Source organism: Neopsephotus bourkii, unplaced genomic scaffold (assembly GCF_033783945.1).
Source record: "Neopsephotus bourkii isolate Nb327-2 ecotype Australia unplaced genomic scaffold, CSIRO-AGI_Nbou_v1 NB_1624, whole genome shotgun sequence".
Taxonomy (NCBI): domain Eukaryota; kingdom Metazoa; phylum Chordata; class Aves; order Psittaciformes; family Psittacidae; genus Neopsephotus; species Neopsephotus bourkii.
In genome coordinates, this window is record NW_026902099.1 from 10056935 (window position 1) to 10065307 (window position 8373).

The following is an 8373-nucleotide window of genomic DNA, read 5'->3' on the forward strand; positions in this document are numbered from 1 at the left end:
CTGCAGCAGTGGCTGCAGCCGAACAAAGGCAGGGCGGCAGCCAATCCCCGCCCGGCCCCCGACGGGCCGCCAGCCAATCAGCGGCCGCGCCCTGCCCTGCCCGTCCCGTCCCGGTGCCGGCCGTGGGGCGCGGGCCGGACTGGGGTTTGAGTCATCTTCGCCGGGTGATAGGGTCATGGGGAAGGCGTTTGCTGAGCAGCGGCTCACCTCCGAGTGCAGGCGCCTGGAGGCGGAGTGCCTCCCTCGGGCGGAAAACAGAGTAGATCGTGTCAGACTCTAATGGTTTATAGGGAAGAGAGCGGCTGAGCCCTTGTCTTGCCGAGATTGTGCCCACACCCCCAGCGACTCCCTAGGAAGTGCCATGTCTACAAGGGCTGGGTCCCAGCCTCCAGCTTCCTTTGGCAGCCCCGAAGGCTGCCTGGCGCTTGAGCTGTGCTAGGCGTTGGATGGGCGCATCCTAGTAAAACCAGTTACAAAGTCACCGTTATAGGGCTGGGCTCTGATTGAGCCAGTGGAGGAGCACTGGTTTTGCCCATTTGCAATGGGGCTGCTGGGGACTGGGACTGCTGTGCAAGGTGGCCCAGGCAGCGGTATGACAGCTGGGGCAGGCATTGTGGTGGTTGAGGCAGGACCGTGCTGCCCAGCCCAAACCCTGAGACTGAGTAAAACTGCTCTTTGAAGCCAGTTTTGTGGCCTAATTCTTCTCCCTTTCACCCCCATAACATCTGGAGGAAATTACTGGGTTTGTTCAAGTGGATTTACTTTCACCTGAATCCACTCAAGAAGTTTTGACACTCCAGAACCTGATCTCATCATGTGTTACCACACATTTTACAGTAGTGTTTGGTTTTTTTTGCTATTTACTGAACCGAACAAAAATTTTTCTCCTGTTGGCACTGGATGAATACTGTGGAAAAAAAATTTAGACTTTGGTCCCAGTCTTTGAACTCAGATGCACGTTATCAGTCCTGGGGTGTCACTGATAATATAAAATATATTTTATATATAAGGTATATGTGGTATAAAATGAGAAAATAATTAAGAATGTACAAGATGGAATACTTCCATAAATATTTTCTTCTTTCATATTTCTTTTCTTCTTTGGAAAAAGTAACAATCATTCATACAGACTTTGCAGCTACCCTATGCAGTTGTGGTGTATAATTTGGTAGATTATTTTGTCATTCATCTGTAGGATCTTATCTTTTCTCTCCATACATACCAACTTTTCTCAAGTAACTGTTAGGTCATTTTGTTTCTTCCCCAGAGGCCAAATGCACTTTTCTTTTAGTGTTCAATTTTTTTTGTCTGCCATCACTTGTTGAAAGCTCTTTGCAACAAAGCAAAAATGAGACTAGTTCTGTTTGTTGTCTTTAACAGGTAGAAGCAAAACTCCTGTTTGAGTTTTCTGCTGGGGCAGGCATCATGGTATATGGCATGGGCCAGCCACTCCTACGAATGGATCTGAGCAGCAGGCCTTTGCCAAAGAGTAAATTACAAAGCTAAGAGTGATGTTTTCAGGATGTAACATTAGAAAAAAATGCGAGAACATAGGCCATCAGGTAATGCTGCTGTGCTCAATGTCTGTTTCCAAGAGAGGTGAATAATAAAGGTTGTTGCATGAATTTTGTTTGTTTCAATTTGAAGTTTTGTTTTTTGTTTCTTCTTCTCATTGTTTTGTTTGGTTTAGTGGTTCCTTCCTGCTGCTTTTGGGGGTGAAAGACAAGGGGAAGTCAGAGTGTCTGAAATGTTAGCATGTCTGGGACCATGCAGTTAGAATTCCTTCCATGCTCACAACTGTCTCTGACTAAGATCAAAGGACTAAGCGGTACATTATTCCTGTTCAGTGAATGTGCTGTCAAATGGTACAATGTAATAATGAAAAATGCCAGCAACTACAAAGACTTGTTAGGTACCTTTGGCTGTGCTAAGCAGAGAGATTAAAGTATCATAGTTCTCATTACACGCTTTTCATGTGGGAGTGGATATAGTAGCATACTTTCATTTTAGGAAGCTAAAAAATGTGAAACAAAATCTTGTATGATTTAACTGTATTTTGTTTATTTTTATCTCCTTGAAAATAATAGCATAATAATAGTTTTGATCAAGACATTGCTCTGGCTTTGTTTTGTTTTCCTACTAAGCTATGACACTGCTAGGTTACCGATGATTTGGTTTGCGTATGTTTTTCTTGAATCTCTTAAGTTGGAGATGCTCTGGTTGTGATTTATGCATCTTGCAATTGTGTAATTTAGTGCTAAAATATAGTAAACTTTAACAGTGTTGCTATCTATGAATTTGTATATGGAGCCTACAAATTCATGTATGTAATGGAAAATGCAGACAGTAACATAAGACTTCTGTTTTGCAAACCAGCAGATTGCTGTTGGAACACACTTCCTCTGAGATCTACATCAATAAAGAATGCATTTTAAGATTCTGGGTTTTGTGTTTTCTACAACTTTAATTAGTCTGGCAGAAATAACTTTCTATTCTGTGAATGTGATCCTGTATGGCTCTTTCACTTATGGATTCTGAAGTTGCCAGGCTCACAGAATTGAAATGTTCTGGGGTATACAGCTGGTCCTTCTCATAGTTGTCTAGGAAATATTGAATAACTGTTTTAAATCTTAGTAGTTTTTGAACAAGGGGCAAGATGCACCCTGGCATTAACTTTCTCACAACAATGTTCATGGAGACAACAGACAGAAGATGGGAAAAACCTAATACTTCTCCCTTACTCACTTCTGAGACCACAGCCCACAGGAAATACATGATCTGTCAGTTTGTCTTCCTGGTTTTATGATTTTCTTTGCACTCGGATACCACAACGATGAATGCATCTGGAGTAACTATCCAAACATTAGATGCAAGATTATATACATGGTTTATATGTCCATACTTGAATGAGAGAAAGAATAGTGTCATAACGACTTAGCAATGCTGAAATGTATTTCTAGTAAAGCTGTTATTTGATATACAGCTCTTTTGTTTAAACTTTGAAGCAAATACTTCAGACTAGCTTCCAGATAAATTATTACAGTTGTGCTGTTTGCTCAGTGCTTCATACGTTATAATGGATGACACTGTCTGCTTTTAAGTTTTTTTGTAAGTAGAATCCTAAGTGTAATATAAATGTAGGAGTCTGTCTTGCCTGAAAGTGGCTTAATACACTAATCTGGTTATCAAAAAACATTTCAGTTTCAGAAAAAAATAATATTGGCCTTTTTGTATCCATTTGGATAAAACAAGGGAATGTTACATGGAATGTTTTGGGGTGGGTGAAATAAAAAATGCAGAGGGGAACTTGGGTGCATAAATCAGAAGTGGAATTTCTGATCACAGTGAGAGAAAACAAGAAAATGTTTCTATCTCACCTAAGATTAAAGCACTAACATGAGTTGCAGAAGACTAATATCCAATCCTGCTTTGCCTGGATCAGACCAGAAAAATGTAACTATGGTGAATGCTTTCACTATGGGAGTATGCTGTTCAGTAAAGGGCAAAGGGTGTTTCTGTCAGGTTTCTTACTTTGAGCATTCTTGGTTTCATTTCAACACAATGCAAGACAATTTTGATCTCTCAAAAAAACTATGGGATGGGAAATAATTTCCTGTACAGCTCTGTTAACAATATAATGTTATGAGCACTTGTTTGGCTTCTTTCCCATGCAGGAGAGCTCTAGCAAATGTTCTGCGGCTCTCAGATTTTCCATTAGCAATAATTTAGATAAAGATTGTATATAATGTCTAAAAAGGCATAACGTAAGTACCAGATGGATAGAATCATAGTGATTCTTTTGCTATAATGTATATTTAATAACTTCAGCAAAGGCTTGCAGAGATGATGTCTACACTATTGAAAGTAGTTACAGTATATGAGATCATGCTTTTATGACAGCAAATGCCAAAGAACATTAATAGGTAATTGAATTCTTTATGTGTCCGTTCGTAATTACAGACTTTTATGGTATTTGCCACCCACATCTGAGAAAAGAAAGCCTGTTAAGTCTTAGGAAACAGGAAGTGATCATCAGCTTTCCTGTATACCAGACTTCTTTTATAGACGTTGAAAAATCTTCTGGCTTGGCTCTGCCAGCAGAATTTTTTTCTCAAGTGGATTGATTGTATGTTAGGGTCATACATCTCCAAGCTGCTGCTTTGATAGGTCAGATGTTCTTGCTTTTTCTCTCACTGATCAAATCCACTCTTAGCCCAACCAGAAAGGTGCCCATTTGAAATCCTCCCCAGTAGCTTACAGCTTGTCAAAGGACTAGTCTCAGTGGGAATGATTTATAGTTTCTGGTGTTATGTATGGTGTACAGTAAGAAAAATTAAAATTAGTCCAAATACCTAAATTACAGTAAGCAAACTCCCTGGTTGGGCTTGTCACTTCTCTTTTTTTCAGTCCTGGAAGATTTTCTACTGCACTCTAATCCTTCTTCAGACTTAAGTGGTCATATGTCATGATACAACTTTGCTACAAGTCTAGCACTTGGTGCCTCTTTTAAAGTTTAGACCCTAATCCAGCAGATGGGAATGCCAGCTGAGATTTGCAAGTGATCCATGGAGAGAATTTCCTTATATTTGTACCTTCATTTAATGGAAAAGGTGTTATTTATACCTGAGGCATGCAATTCACGTTACTACGAAATAATGTCCAGAGAGGATTAGGGGTTGGGCCTTGAAGATGGCACTGTCAGAGGCAAGCATGGGTGGCTGGTTGTTCAGGAGGCATTCCAGATTTCATGTCTTCTATAGTGTATCACTGGAAACTGACTGTTGTACATATCACAAAGGAAGAAACAAATCTGTGAATCCCAAAGATTATCAGTGTGTTTGCACACCTTGAAGTACAGTACTGTTGAGATTCTGGCTTGTTCAATGGGCTGCTGTAAAACAGTTACAGTATTTAAGCTAAGGGCTGAAACTCAAATTGTGAAGTGGTCAAGTGTCTAGTTCTAATCAACAGTGGATATATTGCTGTCTCAAAGCTGTTGGATGACATACGATGCATGAATGAGAAGAAAATAGAAGCTGTTGAAATCATATTTTGTGTTCTCATGTCTTCATTACCCATATAATGTATTTTTTCTTTTCTCTATGTATTTGGCATGAAAAATTAGAGCAGAATTTCTGACAGTTTTTTGATAAATGCAACAGCTGTAACTCCTTTACTGGTAAAGACTAAAGGATTCACAAGACATTAATAAAAGGAAACTTGGTTCATCAGATAAGAGCTTTTAATGTATTTTCCTTTTTTCTTTTCTACATACGCTTTTTCTTACCCTTTGCTGTTCTGTTAGTTGGTTTCCATCTTCTTCCCCTTACCTTATATGGAATGACTGAAGTCTTAGTTTACTTTTCTCATCCATGTTTTGCCTTCCTTTCTCAAAAAAGGTATTTAATATAGCCTGATAACATCTTGTATTTATCTGTTACTAAGTGAATATACACAGTAAGGTACACAAGAAAAGAAAGTCAGCAGGCAGTGTGCCCACGTACATGTCTACCTCTCCTTTTTCTTTCATTTCTTTCTGTGCTTATTTTCCATTAATGACAAACTGTAGTACCAATAACCAAGGCCATCCACCACTTCCCAGTACAGGGTCTATTTTCAGTTTGTTATAACTTTGTCAAACATCAAACATTTGAGATGAAAACTTCGCTGTTCACACCCTACCGTGCATAATTCTGTTTTAAAAATTTGTTTTTTTGTTGTCTCTTTTTTGTGTTATTTCTTTGTAGAGGTGAAAAATAGAGGAGAAAAAGAAGTTGATTTGTTGTTAAAGCCAGATAATTAAGGTGTTTCCTAGAACATGAATTGTGGAGAAAATTCTGCCTTCTTTTGTCAGAGTTAATAACTTTTATGCCCGTCTCAGTGAAAATTTTACTGACAGCCAGAGGGTCATTTTGCAGACATTTTGAATAGAAGTTAATGGCTACATTCAGCAAAGATGTTCGGTGGATGTAGCAATCGCCACTTGGACCATCTTGCGATTAAGGTCCTCAGCTACAGAAGTATGGAGGCTCCTCATCTGATATTTTGCCCTTTTATACTGAATCTCCCTGACAAATCCTGTAATCTCTAAGGTAAGGAAACATTCTGTCTTACCAAGTACGTACATAAAATATTTTGTACTGAGCAGAACAGCTTTGACAAGAAGCATTTCGTTGGTTTTTTTTCAGTATCGCTGCTGTGAAGAAGAAGTCCCTGTTTCTGGATAATTATCCATTCCATTTAATGTGGGATAGTTGAGAGTGTAGTGTTACTTAGAATCCATAAACTGGCCAATTTCTACAAACCCTGGCAACTTTATTATGCACTAGGAGATACGGTTTGGGAAAAAAATATACCGCTTCTTCCTGGTTTTGTAAATTGCCAGTTTTTTTTTTTTGTTAAGTCAGTTATTCCCTCTAAAAGTGCCTCTAAAACTGTAAGTCTAATATTTCTAAGTTGTGCACTGAATGCTCAATTTTTTTTTGCATAAAGTAAGCCTGTGTTTTTTCTTTTCAGGGCTTGTAAAGAAGAGGTGAATTTGATCCTAACCTTGCCATCTTATAAACCTCTGACAGATTGTATTCACAAAAACTTGCCACGTTTTGGTAGCTCAGTTTGGAACCTGTCATTACCAGGTAGCTTAGCAATTATTCATCCTGGGATCAGCAACTTGAAAAGGTTACGTGGCTTTGAATATTGTGCTGGAGAAAAATCTTCACAAAGAAAGTCAGCTAACATTCTTTAAATCTTACTGGTTTGTTTTTTTGAAGAACCTGATGATTCTGTATCCCAGTATTCATGTATAAAATATAAACAATAATTCTTCTGTAAACCCATATGACATTTGAGAAACAAAATAAAAAATTAGTCAAGAATCCAAGAGCTTCATATGCAGCAAGGGAGTAAGCATCTTCATAAATACTTAAAATAGATACATTGCTCTGGACCAATCAAATGAAGACTCAGTTCCAACACTTTACAATTTTCTGATGTCAGTTAAGTCAAACAACATATATCTATTTATTTCTTTCAGACCAGCTTTTCTTTCCTGCAGGGGGGGGTGCCTTGTTTAAATCGGATAATTCATTTAAGGTTTTGATCCAGTCAGATTATTAAAAGAAGTTATTCTGTCACCAGTGTGCTTTGCATCAGATGGTCAGCTACATCAAGTAACAACAAATTACAGACTTGTCAAGTGCTGCTACACTTTTAAGGATTTGCTTAGCGCTGCAAGTAAAGATTCTACTCCTTCTGTCAGAAGAATGCTGCATTTTCCTTTTAATTAAATTTGCAATTTAAATCATGTCTTCAAAACAGGATTATCAAACATCAGGTCTATGAGGGATTCCTAAAACATCTTGATGCAAGTTGGCAGTCAGTTATTGTGCAGTATTAAACAGTTTTCAAAAATCACAATGTTGTCTCTGTAATTAGAAGCCTCTTTATATTGTACTACGTGATTTGTTAATCTGAAAAGTCATTAACAGAGGGATATTAATTGCTGTAATTACATAAAAAATCTTGTTGTGAAGTCTGAGGATACTCTATTTGCTTTACAGACTTTCACATCTCTGGATGATCATTATAAAATGCCAGTGATTTTGAATTAGCTTTCAGATGTAATTGTGATTTGAATTGTTAACCCCATTTTAGTATAGTAGAGCATGAATATACCTTGTGCTTTAAAATTCTAATACAACTAAGGGAGAAATTCTGCCATGGCTGCAAGCAATTATTTCTTTTTTTTTTTTTTATAATTCATTATTTTATTTTCTTTTTTGAAGGAAAGTTGAGTCCAGTGGGCAGTAGATGACCAAACTATAGTGAGATTTTAGTATACCACGGACTGCAACCTTGCTGTACTTCACGGATCAGTGAAGGGAGAGTGATACTCTTCTCAAAGTACTAATTTTTGTAAGCATTTTTAGGGTTACCACTTATAAAGAAAAAGTAAGAACTGAATTTCACAGCATCATTCAAGTTGTAAGAGTGCTCATCTATTCCCGCCTCCTGATCAGAGCAGGATCAACACTGAGACTGCATTGCTCCAGGCTTTGTCCTCTTGGGTCATCAAAACCTCCAAGGATAGAGTTTATGCAGCCTTTCTGGGCAACCTGCTCCAGTGCTTAATTATACTAACAGTGGAAAATGTTTTCCTTGTATGAGGTCAGGTCATCCCAGCTTCCAGGATCCCCACAGACTAGTTGCCTTTTTGAATCCACAAGAACTGATGAAATCAGGACATGAAGAGTTTGCTGAATTTGTACTCGATCACTAGTTTACACTAACATCAGCAGTGGGTTGTGTAGCTCACCCAGACCACAAGAAGCAGTGGTGGCTGCTGTGTGCAGATGAATACTACAGGATTGCGTA